The sequence below is a fragment of the Glossina fuscipes genome, unplaced genomic scaffold (genome assembly GCF_014805625.2).
Source record: "Glossina fuscipes isolate IAEA_lab_2018 unplaced genomic scaffold, Yale_Gfus_2 0, whole genome shotgun sequence".
Classification (NCBI taxonomy): Eukaryota; Metazoa; Arthropoda; class Insecta; order Diptera; family Glossinidae; genus Glossina; species Glossina fuscipes.
In genome coordinates, this window is record NW_023998414.1 from 24,131,735 (window position 1) to 24,156,084 (window position 24,350).

Sequence of the window (24,350 nt, forward strand, 5' to 3'; positions counted from 1 at the left end):
TACATTTCAATATTTTATTTTTTAATAATCCCTACCAAGAGTATATCGCTTTTGCCATTTCTTAAATAAATTCTTCACATATTTGATGAAAGTATATTCGTTCGTTTGTTTGCCGCCTATTAGTCACAGTGTTAAGGGCTCAGAAATTCGGATAGAAATTGATATTGATGCCCTTAGATAAATATTTCCAGTGAGAGTGATCCACTTACACGTTATTCATAATATGTATATCACCGAAGCAATTTTGACAGTAAATCAAATATATTTTTATTACTAACTTGAAGTCTATACATAGTTGGTGTGAATTTGAATGCTCTTTATTATTGCTCCCTTGCCGTCTTCAGTGCGAAGAACATAATCTAGTATAGATTTTTGATTCTGTATAAATCTATACATGTACACATAAATAGATATATACATACACAGATAAATGCATAAGAATGGGTACGTGTCCGGGCATGGTAGATATACGAAGTGAAAGAGTCACGCAATTACGCCAATTAATGATGGGTGTACGTAAGTCCATGCGTCCTTACACTTATGTCTCGATTTGTTTTTCTTTTTTCTTTGTTGTTTCGCTTTAACTTTTCTTTTCTTTTCATAAGCCAGTCCTTTGTCAGCGGCATGAAAAATACAAGAAGAAAGAGAAGAAGTAAAAGCATAAAAAATGATCAACTACTTATTATAATGATAACGATGCTAGTGATAATAATGATTTATAGCGCAACATAATTCTTAAGTACTTTGCACTTGTTATGCTCTAGATTTGATTGTTGCATTTTTTTTTTTTTTTTTTGCAATTTTTTCACTTTTTTTTTTTTGCTTCGTTTTTGTACTTATCACACTTTCATGGCTTGAAAAACGAAACAAAGAAAAATTGTTGCTTTTCATGTTTTGCTGCTTATCTTCAAGTTGTTCTTGTTTGTTATGTGTTTATATTTATGTTTGGCTTTAGTTTCCTTCTTCTGCTCTTTATTTTATTGTTGTTGTTGTAGTTGTTTTGGTTTCGTGTCTTACTTTCTCGTATAAATCACGTGTAATTTTGCTGTTGCTTTTATTTCTTTTGGGGATTTTTTTTTTTTTTTTTGTTTTGTTTTGTTTTTTGTTTTGTTTTTCTGTATACGTATGCGCGCGCAATTATTTTTTCTTTTCCGTTCTTACATTTTTATTGCATTTTGATTATTTATTTATATCTGTTATTGTTGTTGTTGTTTTTCTGTTTGACAGTTGGCTTTCACTTTAAAGTTCGCTCTATTTACATGAGCGCTTAATGTTTGAATTTCGTTTTCGTTTTTCGTTTTTCGTTTTTCGTTTTTGTTGTTTTCGCCTTTCTCGTTTTTCTTGTTTTATTATTTATTTATTTTTTTATTTTTTTTTCTTTTTCTCTTTATTTTAGTTGCATTTATGCATTTGCCGGCAACGGAAGTATATGAACTCCTCAGTTTCCGTTCTTGATTTTTCCTGTGCGTTTTTATTTTGTGTGCACAAAACAGTCAAACTTGAAAGATATTTAAGATCGAAATATTTATTTATTTTGCTAAAAATTTCTTCGTTATCATCTTTTAAATGTACTTAATATTTGGTTTACTTTTGCATCTTCCCTTAAAAAGCGACGCTTTGCTAATTTCCTTACTCTGTTTGCATTAAACATTAAAATACACGGAAATTTGTTTCATTGATTTGACGAATTATAAGAATTGTTACGCATAGGAGTCTTGATTTTAAAGGATAATGCTTTGGTCCGTATATCCGTTAATTTTAGATATGCTCTTAATATAATCAATATTTGCATTAAAAACCAATAGCTTAGGGCAAATATTTAATTAAACTTAAGCTCGCATTTCCTAGAGAAAATTTCATTTTGCACTTACAGATGAAGCCATCTTAACGCCCTTGATCGAAATTATTCCGTTCGATCCATTGCTATAACAACAAGAAAGGGAAGGGCTGTTTGAACTACCAAGTCTAACTTTAGATGGATAGATCTCTGGCTCACTTTTTGTGCACTTTTTATAGATCATCGATCGCTTATAACTTGAACTTCTGAGTTAGGTGTGTTATGCCCATCCGTCCATCTGTTTCCTTTTTTATTCTCTTTTGTTCAAATTGAAATTACTAATTGAGTTCGTTCTTAAAGTTAAAGTCAAGTGTGCGTGAAAATCTCAAGAGATTTCGCAACAAATTTCTAATCTCATATATCTCTCAAATGTTCGTAATTATAATGAAACTTTCAAAAAAGTTTTCCTAAATTATGCATCAAATAAAAAGTTTTAAACTCAGCAATTATTTTGTAAAGTAAATCTTGTCGGTAAAGCCTCTGCATTTGATAGCTTCTAGAAAACTTATGCATTTACATTTGCCGATCATTTCACTTAACATTGATTAAGTGCACTAAGCTGACGAAAGTTCATCAATATTTATTTATAAGGCTTTTCATATTAAATCGATCCATAAAACTATCGAATATATCCAATTTCCCTCATTTCATAGGCTCTTAGATATTATACTTACCATGTCCAAGGTTTATAAAATTGTTAAAGGCTGCGACGATTATCCGACCATTGTCTGATCATTGTTTGTTAGTTATTTCATGCAACTAACGTATAACATTTCAAATCGATTAAACGGTTTTTTAATTTACGAATAAAATATATCATCCCTCACGAAGCATTATTCGTTGACCCATATCCAATTGTGTTTGATGTAATCGTTACGCTTCGCATACTTTTACTTCAGTGTGGGGATTATCTAATTAATTATTTGATGGGATATGTACTATTGAGGCGATAAAACTTAAAATGAATACAATAAAAATGAGAATACTATAGGAGGATACGGACCACCATTAAATATCGTACAGCCCTTTGCAAAATATAGTGTTAACAAAATACTCCAAATTTTCGAATAGCTTTCGTCCTTGGGCGAAAATATGTCGGAGCAATAAATTTGATCAAAATATCTCAAAAATAACGATCCGTAAGTTGAGCACAAGAAAAAAGACAGACGGACTGACGGACAGATAAATTTATAAAACGTGATCATATCTCAATTTATAACTGCCGTTGTACTACAAATGGCGTTAGGGTTAAATAATTATATTTTCCCGATTATTTCGTAAGCAATACTCATATGCTAGTTTATGAGTTTTGAAGTATTATTTCAATTAGGGACAAAAATTTTGCCTTCCTTTGCTCTTAACGCTTTATGTCATTATTATCCCACTAATATTCAATCATTCATTTAATGTAAACGCTTAAAATTTGGTTGTCGTTTCGGTTGTTACATACATTTTATCCATTATTTATTGGCTTTGATTTTGGCCATTATGCGTTACTTGATATTTGACAAGCGGATAAAAATCTTACAATTTATTGATTGTATTTTTGTCGTATACTATATATAGACAATTCTCAGAAGAAACTTAATTCTATAAAGGATTATAGCTTTCATATATATATATAGCTGTGTAAATGATGTCAAGTTTTTATTTTGTGGATAAAAACAATCGCACGAGGAAAGAAGGGAAGCCAAGGAAGAAAGGCAAGATTTAGAAGATATGAAAAGACTCTTACGACTTTGAAAACTAGCATAACTGGATAGGCAAAGCTTTCACTTCTAAATAGATCAAATAAAAATAGTTACATATTTATATAGGGAACTTAATTAGTCAACATATTTATTTATGTTCCTTTTGTCTTACTTTAAAATCTAGTTAGAAATGTTAATTATATATATTCGTGGGATAAAAATATCACTACTAATAGCGATTTTTTCGCACTCGAAACCGAACTCCTGACACAATTGCAATTCTACACAGAATTGCATTAATTGTAATTTAAAAATTTGCTTTACTCTACTGCTATAGACAAGCCTAACATTCGTGCAGTTGTGTAAATGCGATGCCAAGTTTATCCCTTCTCTTTTATCCATTATTTATTCTGGGCATCTGGGTTCAATATTATTCGTTTTCAATTGTTTCAAATTCGTTAAACTCGTGACTGAATGGTCAACCCATGTGACAATCAAAGCATGTTCAGTAGATTGGCGATAATTGCTTGCTATTGGTGTAACTAAAGCGATAGTTTGTCCCAAATGTCTGTTAAATTATAAAATATTTTATTTTACTTGTTATTTAATTTATTTTAATTTAATTTCTATATACACATATATCTTCTTTTTTTTTAATTTATATATTAATTTTTGATTTTTCAATTTTGAAAATTCTTGTCTCGAGCATCGCTCTACTACCCTTTTTATTGAATAGCTTTGTTGCACATCTTAAACAAAACGTATATACATAAGTATGTATTTGTATAGAGAAATACACCTACATATATATATATATATATATATATATATATGAATACTACACTGTATGAGGTATGCTTTTCCATATGCAATCTTAGTGTAATGTGTCACAAGTGCCGTAGTATTTGTACATTCGTTCGTTCCGTTGTTGCAAAAAGTTTCATTTTCACTTTTTCTCTCTTTCGTCGTCATTTTCTACTTTCTTAGCCATTATGATTTACATATATGTTGATTTGGCTCATAGCCAACTCTGGCAATGTGTTTTTATATCCTGTTCGTTGTAACGGAATCACTTTTCAGTTTGCTTTAGTTAGTTGCTATGAACGGTTACGTGTAACGCTTAATTTTCAACTTAGATAAGAAAAAATAAAAATTATTTAACTAAAAAATACACTAAATGGTTGGAATTTAAAACATTAAAAAAAAAAAAAAAATTATAATTTTGTTTAAATTAAACTATATAAAATATAATAAATTTTATTAAAAGGAAAAATTTAAATAAACTCAAAAAAAAAAAAGTGCAAAATATATAAATCAACTAAAATAAAATGAACTAAAAAATAAATAAAAAGGACTTTTAAAATTCGAAAGTACTGATGCGAAGTAAGTTAAATTCAAAAATTAAATAAAATTATTAAAAATTTTTAAAAAGATTTTCAGAAATTATCCTACAATTCTTCTATGGAGGGAACATTTAATTTAATTTATAAAAAGAAAACAAAATTATTTCAATTAAAAAATGACATCTTGTTCAAGCTGTGCTGCCGTCAAAGAGAGGCATAATTATATTGAAAAATTTTCACGTTTTCACTCAAACGTCTTTAGCGAGATGATTAATATATCGGGAAAAAATTTATAATAAAGTTTCTCGGAAGGGTGAAAACATCCTAGATGCAAGAACGTAAGGATTTGCGGTGTTACGATTATGTCAAAATATTTTTGTTCTTTTATATCCATCGGAGGCGGATGGGTGTACTATTTTTGTCATTACACTCGTAACACTACTTGGGTATAAGGGATCAAGTAATTTATAAAGTCTACGATGTTCATTGACTATTGCAACGCAAAACGAAATCACTTTAATTAAGTAATGGACCGAATGTTAGCAAATAATCGTATAACATGACAATGTCAGCCCCTCTAGCATGTGTTTTCTTTACAAGATTTTCAATCATATATTTAGGCGTTTCAGTCATTTTATTACGATGTCCAAACCCTAACCAAAATCTATTAATTATAATGCGATAATTTTCTATGGTAGCGTACGGTAAAGCAGTACATACTTATGCCCATCACAGACGGTATAATAAATTTGTCAATTTCTTGTAAAGTGTTAATGTAGCACCTGAGCTGCACCCTGCTAAAAAGTTAGATAAGTTTATATATATGTGGGTATATGTAAGTCAACTAAGCTACATTTGCCTGTCTGTCTGACTGTCTGTCTATTTTAATCACCCTCGGGGCGTTTGGAGGCTGCCATCGGGCACTAAGACTTCGGGGATTAAGACTTCACACGGCAGTATAGCTCATGTAAAATACCAAGAAATATTTATTTGTCGCTCTATTTGTCGGTTTGTTTAATAAACTGTCTCATGACTTTTCTTCAAAGATCTGATCTCAAATATATGTACAACTATTCCATTGGTTTCTCAAGGTCTATTAGTCGCGAAGAAATGAAACTAAAAACGATTATATAGATTCGAAAGGAAAAATCGAAAGCAAGGTGACGTTGTAATGTATAATAAATTTATATAAAAATTCTATTTAGTTTTTCGTAGGCGTAAGCCTTCTTCCTGAAATGACAAAATATATTTAAATATATATTTCTTGGTGAAAATTAATTCATAAAATCAAATTCACATACCAGGAATAATATCGACGTAAATCCCTTTTCAAATACTGCCCCATATAAGGATTCTCAGGAAATTCAAGCCTTTATATGGCAAAATAATTTCATTGTTAACGTTTTATGATGAAATTTGGTCATGATTGCAATTTGACATAAATCTTAGACGGATCAAATTTGAATCTGACGAGTCTTGAACCCTACTCCGAGTAGGATTGCGCATAATTAGTGATGCCTTTAGAAAGATAATTTAATTTGTAATATTTTATGATGAAAATTGCTTCGCAGTAGCAATCCAGAAAAACAATTTAAGGTAGGGAGCTTAAATCATATTGAGGTAATATTTAGAACCAAATATATGTTACCATGGACAGTAAGCTGTATATAAATATAGAGAAAGTCAATTATTTTCTAGTTTCTTATGGACGAGAAACCCAATAATGATAATCAAATGTTTGGAAAGTATATCAAGTTTGCTCAGTTTGTTGGATCAGAGCATGTGATGTTTTCAGGGTCCTCCAATACGCGGGCTTTCATCTAAGTATGCCTTTGCATGAAAATAAAAAAAAGTAACAAGAGCTTTTTTTTCTGCTTAATGCAGAGAGGTAAACGCGTTAGTGAACGCGATACACCAGACATGAGCCGCAAGAACTATTTTGTATGTTGTAGGGTAACCACTAACACTCATTTAAGGCAAATCTGAATATCCTTCACATTCTCATTTAGGGCGATCAGTTCTATGTAGATTGTGAGGATCACAAGCAATAGCAGCACTGTTGTTGTATTCACTAAATGTTCCTCGCCCAATTCCATTCTCTCTCTCTCTGTCTGCGTGACCCTTCTCTTTCTATGGATGCCCCTGTCCAAACACTGGACTCTTTGGAAATAGATCATATGGATGTTCGGAGACATGTATTGGCTAGCGACGAAAACGAAACTTGAATTATTTTCACATGGGAATCATTAACGTTGTCTGATAATTTTGGCTATTTGTCTCGTAAGCACTTCTAATTAGAACATTTTTTTACATCTTTTTATACGAAAACGTGAATGCAAGAATTCTGTAGATATTTTCCTCTTGCAATGACTTGACTTAATCCTAAAAAGCAATAGTGATGCAGTAATATATGTTGCCTATAATGGGGGTTGCAAGTCGGGGGAAATACTTGTGCAGAAGATATCGGATTGCATTATATTTAAATGAGAGTGGCTTTCTGCTTCTGTTTAAGTTCAAATGTTTTTTTTATTAATAATTTGGCTCGATTTACTGAAGTAATTTTAAAAATCGATAGAACCATAATTTATTATGTTATCAGCCATGTTTTTGGAAAGCGATAAATGTATTGATCTGAATGTGGAGTTGTGAAGCGCACTTTAAAGTTTAAGTGTATTTTCAGTGCAGCATTAAAAATGATCCACTGCTGCACAACGTGAATGAAAATGCAAATGGCTTTGAGAGCTTAAAAATATATTATACACCATCGCTAGTGGAATTGATTCGTGACTTGCCTTACGAGCTGGTAGAGACGGCCACTATAAATGACCTTCTGACTATCTACATTCACTTTGACGATTGTATATCGTTGCTTTTGAGAACATACTTAACTTGGTTATACCAGATGTCGTGCCTAATAAATAAGCGCCGGAGGTTCAAGTAGAGTTCAAATATATATTAATACAGTTTTTTAGGGGACTTTCAAAAATAATGTTCTTAGACTTTTGCGCCTTACGCGATACTGATGTCGATATCAGATGAAAGGAAAACACGTATAAGACATAAATGCATGCCAAACTCCTTATATGATATGAGCCGCGTAACAAGTGCTACACATAAGTATTCGTTGGAACTGAGCCACAATCTTTTTTCTGATAGTTCTTTAAGATGCCATTTACATGCCGCTCGGCAATCAAACTAAATCTTTAGTGGCCTACGGCCATCCAGTTGTCCCGTGGGGTATGATGCCCATAGCGGTCGTTCATTATTTACTGATAATTACACCGACCAGAACTTGTGTTTATGACGACTGCACAGATGTGCATATGCATATTTTAGAAAATATGATATTTTGGATTTGCAAAGGTGGCAAGGTGGCAAGGTGTTTATCTAATTGTTCTAACTAAACGTTTTCTAATTTTGATATGTTCATGACGAACCGTAGCGGTTCAACATGACCACTATGCTGAGTAAAACTTGTTTGTCTACTTGGCAAACAAATGTATTAGGAGTGTAGGAAAAGCACGACTACATTTTCAATAACATGAGCAAAGGGTAGCGACAGTTTCATGTTATATTTCTCATAAGTTTAGTTTCATGGCAGAAAAGGCTTGAAGGAAAACAAGGACTTCTTCAATAAAAACGTACAGTATCCTTAAAAAAAAATTTATTTATTTATTTTTTTTTTTTACTGCATTGTTGCTTTTGTGTGTTTTCCATTTACTTTTATGCACATGAAATTTCACAGCTATAGTATATTTTAATGTATATGTATACATAAACAATGCCATAGCATAATTTTGGGCGTTAATACAACAATTGCGACGGGCTTTATTATTTCTAATATGATCTTAAGGTTTTCTCGGCACTTGTTGTTTATTTTCCTTACACACAAGAGGTATATTAAATTCCTTAAGTCCTTGTAATCCCACAGTGTACGAATCATTCTCATGATCAGCTTAAATATGGCAATCATTTGAGATTTATATATAACATACGTTGAGGTTTATCTAACATACACTCGTTCTGCAAGTTTTTTTTTCACTTTCCGTAATTGGAATTGTTGGAATCGTTGAAACTGCTACGAAATCTATTCAAAATAATTGTATAATATTTCATCCATTTTAAGATTACAAGCTCAAATTTGGTTTGATAGCACGTTGATCCTGATCCTAAATGTTTTCTTATCAATGGTTTCATATAGCGTTCTACAAATGTATTTGGCCACAATTACCGACCGGTAATATATATATATGCGCAACATGAAAATCCTTTTAATTTATATCGAAACACTGTGCGTATGCAGTGCCGCCAATTGCTGTAAACCTATAAATATTGTATTGTGATTTTTGAAATTATAATTTAACGGAAATTGCCTGCACTATGTATATGTATTGTATTACTATACAAATGAAAAGAGAATTACTTACCTCATCTATAGGAGAATAGTAAAACATATCTCATTCAAAGTATTTTTCGTCGTTGAGTGCTGTGCCGAAAGGACAACTTATCTTTGAGACCTGTCCACCAAAGCGCATTTTTTCGAGTGCAAGTGTAATAATCGAAGTATTGCACATATGAATGAGTAATGTTTGGTGAAAGCATTTCCTATAATCCCTTCTGATCATCATCGTGCAGAGGAAGCTTCCTTTGAGTGGTTGGTCCAAAAACAAAATATATTTATATATATATATATATATATATCTGCTGCAGTCTGTCAGTGTTTCATTTTAATTGCCTTAGTTTGTTGTAGTTGGAGTGATGGCTCGTTTGATTGAAGCAGATTATATAACAGATTGCGCTCTAATCAATGCAGCCGATTAGCTGACACGCCCATTGACTATTGTATATGTATATATATATATATATATTATATATTGAAGGTGAGCTATATACTTAATTTGCCTTGTAACCGATTTTATTTCATTTCTTTTAACTGCCATTATTACGGTATTTAGTTTGTTTTATTATTTATCTACGCATTTATTCCAATTTATTGAAAATAAAAATAATTGATTTTACGCTTAATTAAATGCAAATGTTTTTCAAAGATAGTTTGTTTTCAATACATTTTTGCTACAATCATAATATTTGTAATAATATTTCCTAATTAAAATATTAAGAAACCTTTTATTACACAAAAAAAAAAAAAAAACAACTCTAAAATAAACAAAATTTCCCTCAACCGCACTATAAATAAATTTAAAATATTTAGGCATTAGTGAACTTTTTCCCATAGAATATTTATTACATATGTACGCATAATGCAAAGTGCTATTGATCGTTACAGCATTCAATAAATGAAATGTTGTCCAAAATGCAAGAATTAACAGCGACGCGGCCAAAGAAAAAACAAATTTTTTATTAAAGGCAATAAAAATTATATAAACAAAGGTTTTACTTAGATAGTTCAATTTTTTTTTTTATAAACAATCTTTACAATCATTTCGTTTAATTAAATGCTTTTCTTTTGAATATTAAGAACGTTAATCTGTAAGAAAATAAATGATACAAAAAAAAAAAAAAAAAAAAAAAAAAAAAAAAAAATAAACTTGTTTTAAGAGAGAAAATTTTTAAAATATTTGTTAATATTCAAGTATTTACATACGCGAAAAAAGATATGTGTCTTGAAATACATAAACGGGTTGATTGAGAATAGAAAAAGGCGGCACCTCCTGCAAAGCAATTTATTTTATTAATGGCTTCGCTTATCGCACCATTACCCTACAAAGAGTTCCCCAAGCACCAGCGAAATAAAAATTTTCCAAAAATATTACATAAGATTCAATCATCAGATTGAAAAATAAATAAAAAAATAGAATTACGTCGAGTTGCGATTTCTCTTCTGTTTGAGAAAAACTAATTCCAAAACCTTTTCATCCTTCAGACTAAATTCAAATTTCCTGAAAGTCGAAGGAGTTAGTTAACCTTGGAAAATGCGATTCAGTTAGCTTCTTACCTTTGAACAGATCTGTGGAACATTATACGTACATACAAAATATATATCTTCTTTGCTACTTACTTAGCAATCCATTGCATTCAAAATGAACGCAATATGGCTCCACGCTTATATTCGTCCCCATTCCCTTCATTTCATTGTTTCTTGTACATTTCGTTTAATTACCCTTTCAAAAATCAATCAATCTGTATAAAAATAACAATCACTTCGCCGCCATCACTAAAAATAATTATTTTTACATTGTGAACTTCCCTTATATGAAACTTGCTCGAAACTTGGCATTTGAACAGAAATTACTCAAATGCGTACAGTTACCGATAAATCGCAAATTGTACTTTACTACCTTACTTTAGAGGTAAAAAAAAGTTGTCTTTCACTGCCCTTTTCCTATTCGTAATTTGGCCTCATCTCCCTTTTGTGATGGCACGCTTATCACATTTCCATTTTATTCATTGATTTACTGAATTGATTCTTTGTAAAATTTATAAGTTCCCACGACTTGATTTTACAGATCGCATTACAAAGCAATGTCTCCCTTTTTTAAAAGAATTTTTACTCGTATGGAAACAAGTGCCGCAATCTTTTCGATGAATTAGTGCCTTTATAAGAAATAACATCGACATGCCAAGACTTCCATTAATAATTAATTTTTTTTTTCTTTCTTTTAGGAGTATTGCTGCCACATTTTTGTTAAAGACAATGACAAGGTAACCTCTGAGCGAAATTATTTTGAATAAAACGGTTGCAGTAAACCTGCACCAAATACGTGTAAAACTATCGATATATGTCAGCTGGATGAAAGACAGAGTTGCTTTGAATCAGCTGTGTAAATTTCGAATTTAATTTTTATCAGATTTTTTTTTTTTTTTTTTTCTGCCCTGCGTTCAAATATTAAGAGAAATGAGAATTTTTATAAAGACAACTATTATTGCAAATGCCTTCGGGAATCGCATATTCCGACGTCTGGTGTATACCTTTTTCATCGGCAAGGGCAACGGAATAGATTTACGGTCGTCTATTTGCTCGTCTGTTGCTCGTCGTGTTCCAAAATCCTGATTACATCGTCCAAATTTTACCTAGAAACACAAACTTCATCTGAAATCTTTATCCCCTTTTTTCTTTTTAAGTCACATTCGCTATTTAGTGCAATGGGATTTTAGGTCAGATAGCGATTATCAAAAAACTGGTGATTGAAACTTTTCGTAGCTGTTGCGTTAAGTGTTTTACATATATAACAAGGGTGGGACATATGCAACTTCTTGTGATCTCTTCGTTACATCATATCACATTATGTATATTTTCTGATAGCTTTAAATGTATTTTGAGACATATTAAAAATCTGGAATGTACTTCTTTCTCTGATACCTCTTATATAACACGACTTGTATATTACTCTCTTTTATTCTATTTTACTCTGCATGGATGGTTAGTACTAATAATAACTTCATGTCTATCTCTTGGTTCGAAGGGATGAAAAGTTGGATGTTTTACTAAACACACAAACTTTGTTAGATAAATTTATCAAGGATATGTTGCTAAAAAATTAAAAGCAACCGGCATGCGGCGACTTTACAATCAGATAGCGGACATCTAATATTCTAAGCTTAAATCTGGGCAACTCGTTAAGGCCCATATCCGATATGACGGCCCTGATATCCGCCTTGTAACTAGAATTTAATAGCGGCAATGGCTAATATTTCAGGAAACTGTAGTGTGATTTTCTCTTGTAATGAATGATCTTTGCAAAATTTCCCATTGTCAACCCCGATTATATATATAAAGGATCATGTATTGCCACAAATATCGGGTATATGGGCATATGGATATTATGGATTAGCAACGGCAAATACGACATGAACCTGAAAAGGATAGGCCCCCCAACATGCCCACAGTAGCTAAAGCATTTAAAGATTTTCATAGGTATCGTTCAGTAGTTTGAAATTTGCCCAAGCTATAGATAGATGAAATTATGCTTAACTGATTGCTAAGGCAAGGAAGATCGTTGACTTATACCACTTATATACTTATACAACATAGACTTATATCAGATATATAGTTGTGACCAATACGCAAGAATCTGTTTTAAGTAATTGTTAGTTAGTTGTGAAGAATTTTAAATGTGACCTATAATATGGATGGCGTTATACGATGTAATAAACGTATATAATAATTCTCAGAAAATTGTGAAATAAATTATATCTAAATTATCTAAATTAATTGAAAAGCTTTCATAGCATTTTTCATGCGAAAAAGTTAATAAGAAAACAAAATATGGAGAAATTATCTCGTGTTAACAATGTTCATAATAATAAATCTGGCGATGTATGGATGAGTCAGTTATTTAAGTTTTTTTTTTTTTTTTTTTCTAAAATACTTATTTTTCCGTGAAACATTTTCAAATTAAATTTTCATATAATTTTCACTTTATTTTTTTTTTTTGTTTTTCGGTTTTATAAGCAAACAACTTAAAAAAACAATCACATGCCATAAAAGTTGCAAACTAGAACATATAACAATGATTTCTTCTGGGTTTGTTTACAATTATTTATATCTATGAGAAGAATAACACACAACCGAAATTGAAATAAATTAGTAGCAAGAGTGAGTGCTGCCCTAAGAGAAATGCAACAACAGTCAAAGAATAAACGCATGCACACAGAGTTCTCAGAATTGTTTTCTTGATCGCTAATAAAAAATTTTCTAATTATTTTAACAATCGAATAATGACTATTTACGTATTTTACATAGTAGAGCAATATCCAATGGCTTCTACAATTTCAAAGAGATGATCATATATGAAGAAGAAATTTATTTGTAGCGTCAAGTGGAGAAAATGTTAAGAGAGTAAGTGAAGATAACAGTGAATAATTAATAGCGATTTGAGAGCCAGATCTTCTAACAAAAACAATCGAATTTATTGTTAATAAGCGAAACAATTGTTAGTTGAATAAGAATCAAGCAAACTAGCGGGACGATAAAGCGCTTGCGTTAGCCACTAGTATCAGATTTGGCAGATGGTACTTGCTATGATCTAACGAAGGAAGAATAAAATTAAAAAGTCCGAGTCAAGACTAGTACTAATAAAAGCGAACATATCTGATAGAAATTTGTAGGAATAAATTCCCGGTGACAATAATTAGAGAAATATTTTCTTTCCCTTCTCAGATTGTCAATCTGGTCCAATCTTCTCAACGTAGACATTTTATGGCTCATTACATTAAGTCTAGTTTTTCCACTCGTGACGCATAGATTAAAATTTAATTTACGACGCTATTGCGGGTCATAAAACAATGATCCGTACTGTGGATACGCGCGTTAACGGACAGATTTATAAATATGGTATAGGATTTCATTAAGTGTCACAAAGCGATCGAAGATTTGCGAAATATCCGCGCAACCGGCCCACCACCCTTCAGCAAGCAACGATCCTTCCAATGTGTGCGTTTTATATGGAGAACATCGAACAGTTGTTGTTGTTTTGTATTGTTGTTGTTGCTTATTAAACGTCGCAATTGATTTGAATTGAAAAATGATGTGCATCTGCGTTCGTACACCGTAGCCTTATCGTGAAAACATTTTGAAATCTTCAGTAATTTTACTGTCCTATTGCCCTGTTACGACTAATTAACCGTCACGGCAGAATTGTTTATTTTTAGCTCTTTAAATTATAACCTATGTCAACTATGTGACTATAATAATAACGAAAGGCGGAGATGGCGTGAAGCGGCATGTGAAGCACATGAGAGTCCAAGCGCCGTTATGATTGCGTATTGCGATTGATTATATTTGTGATTGAGAAACGTACTTTTGTTTGTTGGTTGGTTGGTTTCTTTTGTTGGTCTTCATTAAAATTTCCAGCCTAATTAACATTCCGTCAGCATCTTGTGATCATTGGTGCGTGCTATGTTATTAATCAATGAATCTGTGACAATCCTTTGACGAGATATGTCTCGTTTATCGTGGCAAGGAGATGGCTTTCATTTGCATTTTATTAACACTTATTATCATACACATCTTCATTGGCCTGTTATTGCGTTCATTAGTTACATAAATTTGTTGACTAATTAGTTACTTAATCCAATTGTTCACACTTGCAATCATTTTACACATTGATAACTTTATATTTACTATTCACTTTAATACTTTGCTTCATTTGACATATTTAATGCTAACTTAACGTTCTCCTGCTTGCTTAGAGTCATCTTCTTCTTTCAATGGTTCTGAGTAAATAGATTGCATACTTCTTTATTTTTTAGTATATCACTCCGAAAATATGTTTAAACAAACAACTTATTGCCAGAAGAGTTCTTCTAATCAGAAATTTTCACATTTCGAATTGCTTTTCGAATTTCAAGGACATATATACATACATACATACATACATACATACATACATACATAAATTGTAGGAGACTATGCGTATTTGTGGCCGTGAAATTTTGACAATACCTTCAATATAAGTTAAAAAAAAATCTTAATTTTTTTAAAAAACTTACAAGCAAACATTCTTATGTTTTCAATCATTTACTTACGTGACTTTATGGCTACGAGAAAATAATTGGTTAGCAATTTAATTCAAGCCAGAAAAGTTAACATTCAAAGTTAGTGTAAAATTAATCGTTTGTTTGCAAATTCCAAGAGTAGTTCTGAGATTTATTTATTCTCTTTACTCTACCGCTGCGTAACATAGTATGGATGTTAAAAAGGAAAACGATGTTGAAGATGCTTAAAATGTTTTCCTTTAGTTAAAGAATAATTTCAACTATTTACACTATTCTATGATGAGGAAGCTCTAACAAAGATGACAAGTAACGCACATGTATACAAATGTATTCTTATTTTTTTTGCTTTTTATTGTTTTTTCTTTCATTCTTTCACTAAATGACATTATGAGATAACGAACGTTCAAAGTTAATGCCCGCAAAATTGCTTTACAGAGTTAAGCAAGAGTTACCTAAGTTTGTGTAACAATGTTTCCCCTTAGCCGGCATCATTGACTTGCAGTACTAAAGAAAAGAAGAATAATAATACATTTAAGGAGAGAGAGAGAGACAGAGAGAGATAGTGTTGGACTCATGGGAAATGTTTGCTCTACACGAACGCCACTTGCTATAGACTTGATTTTTTGCTGAATTTAGTGCGACGTCTCCAAGAGAAGAAAATGTATTATAAAACGATTTGTCAGCATGACAGCATTGGGTTTTGTATTGCCAAACCCATTCAGGAAATGTTCGCTGCAATGAACTGGCACGTGCTGGTATCCCTCTCCCATTATTCCTTCCGATTAACAATAGTTTGCATCGAAGATTTATTGTCCGTCAGAGCGAGGTAATACCCAAAAAGTGCTGGTCCGCTTGTCAATAACTTTGGCTCGGAGTCCAGGTTTTAAATATTATATCTCGCGTATTATGGTTTCTATTATTACGAAAATATCGACGACAAGTTATTTAGATTCGTAATATATTGATAACAATTACTATGTTATACCTGAGACAATCAGCCCTATAAAGCTTATATGCTTGATAGTGATCAAATGCGAATGTTCTCAGTGAGTTCTTGGGTAGCGGATTATCAGCGAGTCTACACGAGCTGCTAAGATTATGCCAAAAATGATCGACGAAATCCGCATAGTGGTATTGAGTGACCGACGTTGTGGATGTTTCCGAGCTAGCTGACATTGTAGGCTGACCGCTATCGAAAATGGTTCGGATTGGTCTACTTCCTCGACCATTTCCCATATAGCGGCTTCTTTTGAAATGTCCTCACTGTATGGTAATGTAGTACGTTTAATGGTGGAGTGTGGCCCACTATAGAGGTGTTGCTTGTTTTTATTACAGAAAAACTTTTGTTTGTTATGTCTGTTGTTTTTTACTACACGAAAACAAGTGATAAGGCAAAAGTGTAATGTTGGTACACGTTCGAGTTGAAAGTAAGAACATCTGCAGAAGCATAAACAGAAGCATATTTAAAACACTTAAACTAGGTGTAGAGTTTAATTTAAAAACTGAATTGCTCTCAAGCTGGATGCGAATTTCTATACAGGCCGCCGATCCATACTCGCCTCTCGTCTTAATAGAATGTAAAATGAAAGTGCGGTGCGGGCAGAGAGTGGGGGAGGCGCAAAACTGAAATGTCCTTTGTCAAAAATTTTGGTTCCGCCATCACTTCACACAAATCTACAAATTTGAAGAACATTTTCTTAACTGGAACAAATTCTATTCACCGAACTGAATTTCTAGATACTTCTCCTCTAAGTACTGTGTCTTACAGGCTCTGTAGAATGTCTTAGTGTTTACGGATCGCATATAGGTCAATTTTCAAGTTGAATCGTTCCATTGTCATCAGTTAAAAATGCATAAAGCAAATTTAGACTCGATTCGAAAATAGGTAACGAATAACCGACTGAAGGAAGAAATTTACGTAAGCAGCTTAAATGTACTTTAGAGGAACATAAACAGCCATTTCAATGTGTTACAAGCAATATGACAAATCTATTATGTTGCTATCTTTCGATGGCAAGTGAGTATTAGACAGCAAAACAAAAACAAATGGCAAAAATAAATCAAGACTTGTAAGAACAATGATGAATTTTAAATTAATCATAAATTTTATCGTTTTCTAAATGCAGTTTCTTTCTTCGCATAATAGAACTTTTCTAAGAACTTAACAAATAAGTTCTCTTCCCATTTTTAAGATTTATCAGTCAATTGTTGAAATTAGTTTTTAAAAGACGAACCTCTCACAGCGAGAAGACGTTTGACAATTCTTTTTATAAAATTTCTTTTTTAACTCTACTTTCTTGCTATGGCAACAATATCAAACTCATTACAAACAATCATTAAAAATGTAAAAAATTTTATATTAAAATTTTTTAAAAAAAAAAAAAAAAAAAAAAAAAAATACATAAAAAAATAAATAAATAAATAATAATAGAGAAATATCAAAAACAAAAAAAACAAAAAAAACAAAAAACAGTACATGAAAAAGTAAAGTAAAAGGAAAAAATATGCAAACAAGTCCTTATAACAATAAATACATAAAAAAGTTTATACATATATATGCGGGTGCAGGCAGAAAGATTTTTTGTTCCCAAGTTTCAAATAATCCTGCTGTGCACGACACAAACACATACACATACAAGGCATATGCATATAAAAGTTAAACAAGTATCCATAGAGCGGAGCATGACCGACAACGATGGGCGTGTAAGTGTTAGATAAAAGCTGGATCCTGATGAGCACTTAAAATAAGGAGTAGGACTAAGGGCTTCTTCGGTTATATTTGGAAATTTTATACATTCGCTGTTTGCCGTTTGCTATTTTCGAGCTATGCTTGTCTATGGCTTCGATCGGTTAAATTCGCATCTTGTAGGGTTTCGAAGCTTTTCTTAATTGAGAATGAAGTACACTAAAACGCATACATATATGACTGTATGCAACAACAATGTAAAATAAAAAACCGCTGCGTGTCATCCTAATTGAAATTTTTAGAGATTAAAACGCTTGCAGTTTTTCTGCTTATATCCAAACCTATGTAAAGCTATCTCTCTCTCTCTCTCTCTCTCTCTCTCTCTCTCTCTCTCTCTCATTGTCTTTCACTTGAAAGGTTTATGGCTTCTGTACGCAACAATTTTATGATTAACGGAGGTAAACGAAATCAAAAGAGGATAACAATAGTGAACATACTAGGATTTTGACAGATTTAACAGATTGTGTGGCCAGTCATACCTGCTGACTGATGTACAGATCTTTGCCTCTAACAGAAATGCATAGCATTTTTCGAAAGTATTATCTCATAAATGAGGTGAGTCAATAGTTCAGATTATTTTAATAAGTCGTTTACGAGTTGCAGCGGTTTCAGTGACGCTACTCTTGTTATTCGAACATTTGGAAAAAACCGAATAGTCACGACATAATCACGAATAGTGAAAGCAAAGTTGCAAATAATAATTTAAATCCTGAAGTTAGCAAAATGTTGCAATGCTTTTCGTGAAAATTACGACACTAGAAAGCCGTTTTCCAACTGGGTACCTAAAAAAAATGGAATGACGTGAAATTGGTTTGCAGTCTCCAAACCTAACGCGCAGCGCTTGTTATACCTGCGCAGAATTTCAAGGGAAAGAAAAACTTAGATCACGTGATGAGCTAGTTGTGGAAACTAAAGGCTTTATCAAGTCGTTCCCTAAACAACGCACCTATAGTTTAACGAATCATTGGACTGATTATATCATTCTTGGAGGTGACCATTGTGCAGGAAGTGAGTTGAAAAGTACTGAGCGGATATATTAAGTTGTGAGTGATAGAGAGAAAATTTAGAATTTTCTCCTTCTTCTTTCTCGCTTCTTGATTGTCGTATTACTGAGTAATGTTGCTTTGGCTTCTTTTTGCTTTGCTTCATAAATAAAAACCTTTGTGTAATACTGGTCATGGATCCCGTTCTATGGCAAAAAGGCAACAAAAAATCATTGCTACTTGCACTGTTGCCTCGCAAACGAACCATTTTCCGATTATTTATCAACTCATAAAGCGGCTGAGATGGCTTCGCCCAAACACGAGGCGCGAACGAGCTGAAAATTGAATAATTAATCTAGGGTCGTTAACCATGTCCAACAGCTGGTTCGATGCAGTTCCTAGCCATTAAGTCTATGCATAGTTTCGTAGCGAAACTCCAGCATATGTCTTTTGACCTCAGTGGCTATTCCGTTAGCCTGTAAACTTGAATACACATACATGCCGTAAATTAAGGGAATTGTATGCTACGACCAATTATATCGGTTTGCGAAATTTCCTTTCAAAGATTCACATCGTCATCTGTTCGGGCGATCAAATCGAACGGATACTGATAAAAATCGCGTTAATGGTCTAATCGACTACAACTAGAAGTTGATGAGAATAGAAATCGAACTTAAGATCAGCATTGGCCAACTAAGGACTTGCAGCCAGTTAGGAAAACTTACTGGAAATGTTGTGCTTGAAGTTTGTTTGACTTTTGCTGGATCATTGCGTATGGACAGGGCATAGTGACAGTCAGCATAATATTATCTTTTGTCAATATGCTATGAGCCAGAACCTATTTAGGAATATGAAGACTTTGTATATAATTGGGCAAGAGAGAGTTTTAAACATTCTACACCAACTTTCTAGTCAAAAAAGTTGACAAATTGGACCTTTTTGGCATATCAAGGCTGACTTTTAACTTTTTCGTATGGGTTAGTTGGAAAAATCGAAAACGAAAGTTTTGACTTGTCTGTATATGGCGAACTCTTTTGCATTTCGGGAAATATGAAAAGCGTTTCAATAAAAACGTAGTGCCAGTCATTGCTCCATTTCGGTAATACGAACCATAGCACAAAACGCCCAGTTGGCCCACGCAAATGGAAACGCCCTGGACATTCAGCTCTCTGATCGACTTTTATTAATTGTTCGCCTAGTCTGCGTCATATTTATTCGGATTTTGTATACCGTAACGCATTAGAGGCAGTAGAGGCACCGCAGCCTGATTCCGCAGCACTATCTTTCGAATTGAGTAGAAAAGATCACATTTTCCGCGAATGACGTTTTACTATGCGTCAGCCCCGATTTATTCAAAGATCGAAAAATGACTTTTGTACACCTACCCGCATAACTTGGACGATTGCGTAATGCTTAAATAATCAGAGTTTTTTATTCACTATCCTATAATACTTCTTTCGTCCATCACCATGGAAAATAACGATGTCCCAATACTAAATTCTTAACTTGGGATTGTAATAGAAAAAAATGGTCTAAGTTATTTAATAACGGCGTCGCTCAGTTACGTCTCGTTTCAAAAATAAGAAAGATTTCGCATTTTTTGGTAAAAGGAATTATTTGATATATATTTGATATTGAAATTTTTATCTGGATCTAATTGCGATATTAATGGTTGCGGGCAGGCGCGTATAACCTTAGCTGACCCAGAAAAACATATTAATTCCAACTAAGTTTAAAGGGTTTGATGAACTAAACACCGTTGAGAATGACATTTTTATGCTGACGATGATTTCGTGCTCTTCGAAGATTTACTTATGAATGACACAGGCACACATACACGCAAATGTACACACGTAGTAGCAAATGTTCATAAAACTGCACAGCGAGAGCATTGCTGCTGTGCTTATCCTTGAAGGGAATACTTTTTTAAGTATTTTCACTTTATCTAACTGTGTATTCGCAATGTATGTATGTATGTATATATGTATATATGTCTTTACGTGTGCGAATACTAAATACAAACGAGAGGTATAAGCTGACTTTTTCATACTTATTAAACTGTAAATATTCACACACAGGCGTTCATGTTGCTTATTATAATCTCACCATATTAAAAAGTTTCTTCTATACAGCCATATATGCTTTTGCACACACACACACACAAACACTTGATAGCTAAAGCATCTTATATATGTATATATATATATATGTTTATAAGAGAACTAAACCTCATAAATGTGTGACATTTCATTTGTCTTTTCCACCCAAAATACATACAACATACAACCTATAAAAAATTTGTGTACAAAAAAAAAAATGTTTTTTTTTTTTTCGTTTTGTTGTTTACATTGTTATCTTGTCTCGTTTTTACTTTATATGTATATATTTTCTTCTTTTTTTTTTTTCGTTTTTGTTTAATTCATTTGTGTTCGTGAGAAAATGTAAGAGTATCTCGGTAACAAAAAACAATAAAAAATTCATTCGCTTTTGATAGTTTTAAGTACTTATGAACTCTGCTGTAAATGGCAATGTATGCAGGCAAATGTTTGTGTTTGCATAGGCGTGTATATATATATATATGTGTGTGTGTGTTTGTATATATATATATAGGTGTGCGAATGAGATGAGTAAGTATGCGAATGCGATTGTTTTTTGTACGCTGTATATGTAGATGTATTGCATAAACGATGCGGCATAATATTGGGGTTCTTGCAAAAACAGCAACAATATGAAAACAGCATTGAAACAAAGGAAAAAGTATTTGTTACCCATTTATTTTTTTTTTCACGGATCGCTTAATTGCTTTAGACATTATTTATTTGTTTGTTTGTTTATTTATTCTGATGATGGTTGCTCTTTATTAATTAGTTTTCAAAACATTTAATAATTAATCAACAGTTGTACTAAAAATGTGCTCGAACTAGATGCAATACCCGAACTACTTACCCACGATTGTTATATAAAAAGATTTCTTCGCAAAGCAAATTTTTTCTTCTCGATTCGATAAATGCCTTGAATCTTCTGAAATGCGCTTTTTCAGGCGCTCAAAATGGATCTCTGCTGAAAAATTGCAGAGTAATGTCTTGCCTGGTGATCGTCTTACGTCTTTTGATGCAACGCCCAGCAACACGCATTAGGGAACCTAATACAATGTATATACATTCTTAGTCAGCATTAAATTCTTAATCGATTTAAGCATATCTGTCCGTCCATCTGTCCGTTTGTGTAATGTCTGTTGTGAACCTTCTTCTGGCCACAAAAATGAAGCTATCGACTTCAAATTAGTCAGAAACATTGGAAGGACATGCCCACAGCATCACGTAAAATGAGACCACCAATATTTTTAAAAAGTAATGAGAAAATTGTTGCTTGTTCATTACTCATAAACTACAAATGCAAATAAATGTACAAAAATTTTAACGCATAATATATGGGCGACGCTGTAGCATTTGTGTACAAAAATGGAAAAAATTGTACGCGAGCGAGCCCAATATTATAGTGCATTAAAATTTAACTCTTTTTTCTATATCTTCGTAATTATCAGAGATCCGTCAAAGTCAATTCTAAAAAAAAACAGTGGATTCATTTTGGAGTACTCCTTGCTTTAAATGCACGATATTTAGATGAGCCATTTACCTGAGTACTTTCGATGACGCTGTCATTTGTTTACATTGTATTACATTACACTGCACTTGATTTTAATTCATTCGCAATAAATTTTTTCAAACTGCTTCTTGTTTATTTATGCATTCTAAACTACTTATGTTACAAGAATGTATGCACTACGTACAAACTTATGCTCTTGAGATAGACTTAATTTTTATTTAACAATCGATTTTCAATTAGTTTAAACTTGTCTCTTCATCGCTTCGCCTCCATCAAATCCATATGGCATATATAAAATAAAGTTGTGATTTAATATTTTTCCAAAAAAAAAAAAAAATAGTTGAAAAGAAAAGTTGATGGTATAGAAAATAAATGCGATATAGGACTGACTACCTTCGGAGCCTATTTCCTATGACGCGGGGCTTACAAAAAAATAAACTTTTCTAAACGTACAATAAGCTCTCGATGTTACTATTTGATGGAGCAAATTAATTCAAAAAAGTGAATTGCCGTATAAATGTACCGTGCTAAATCTGGATCAAATTGATCTATTTTTTTGGGCACCTTCTAGTAACAATTGTACAAACTCATAGTAAGGAAGGCTTAACATCGTCCCAAGTGCTTCCTTATAATATATTGCAATGAAATTTGATTCAAAATAGTGATTTGTCATAAAAGCTATGCTAAATCAATATCAAATCGGCCTATTTTTTAGACCACTTGTTTTATAAGGATTCTCATTAAAAAGAAGCCTTTCTTATGGACATAAGTGCTACATTCTGATATTTTACAGGGAAAATTCATTCAAAAATGATGATCTGTCGTAAAAGTTTGCTATGCTAAATGTAGATCAGATTGGTCTATACTTGGGAATATTTGTGACAGATGTGTTCCCATAAAAAATTGCCATAGGGTATTTATATCATGGCTTAAACGTTCTATTTTGTTTAACATTAAAATGCATAAATGCATGAAACTCAATAAATTTTATTTGTATGCATTCTAAATGGGTTATATGGTTACGGTTGGGAAACCTCATAAAGTACTCCCGCGAATCACTACAATTCGAGAGCCTTTTTGTGTGATCGTTAATGTTTTTCAATAGTTATGAGCAAAATATTTCATATTCGTGGCGTACGATGTATTTAGTAGCCATTAAAACGATACGTTTATGTATTTAATGCCTGGTTAAGCGCACATGCCATAAACGGGTGGTGTGTGTGTAGTGGAACAGCAACTGATATGTAGTTTATTTTTTGCAAAACAAATTGTTGCAATATTTGCAAAACTCGCACGAATGATATACAGAAATGGAAGACGCGCTTCAATATGTTTGTATGTAGAAAAATGTATTTTTTTTTTGTAACTTTCTTCATTCATCTATTCATTTTTATTTATTCATTTCGAATTTAGAAAATAACATGAACACCTAAAATGCGGCAACGTTTTATGCTATAAAATTTACTGAAAATACCTTTTTACGATTGAAATGCTCGTTCAAACAATCAACAATGGCCTTATACGGAGGCCGTATTATCTTGTATATTTTGTGTGTTTGTGAAAATTCATATTAAAGTTTATTTTTATTTAAAAAATTAACAAATATGTTTTACCACAATTTTATTAACCAGGAAATTCATAGTTAACTGGAATGGATTCGTGTATGCGTCGCACCATCCATCGAGT

General features: G+C 32.3%; 1 protein-coding gene across 5 annotated transcripts in view; it reads left to right on the forward strand.

Annotated features, from left to right (window-relative positions):
- LOC119631976 (PDF receptor) overlaps nucleotides 1-24,350 on the forward strand; it is an 80,156-nt gene that overhangs the window by 1,654 nt on the left and 54,152 nt on the right. For 2 of the 5 annotated variants that reach the window (XM_038024995.1, XM_038024667.1), the window contains exons 1-2: nucleotides 4,815-4,911; nucleotides 11,496-11,534. The exons of 1 other annotated variant lie outside the window; for it this stretch is intronic. The gene's annotated coding sequence lies outside the window, so the exon portion shown is untranslated. Of the gene's footprint in view, nucleotides 1-4,814; nucleotides 4,912-11,495; nucleotides 11,535-24,350 lie in introns of those variants that run through there. 2 more of the 5 variants (XM_038024745.1, XM_038024915.1) reach the window with 2 other exon arrangements.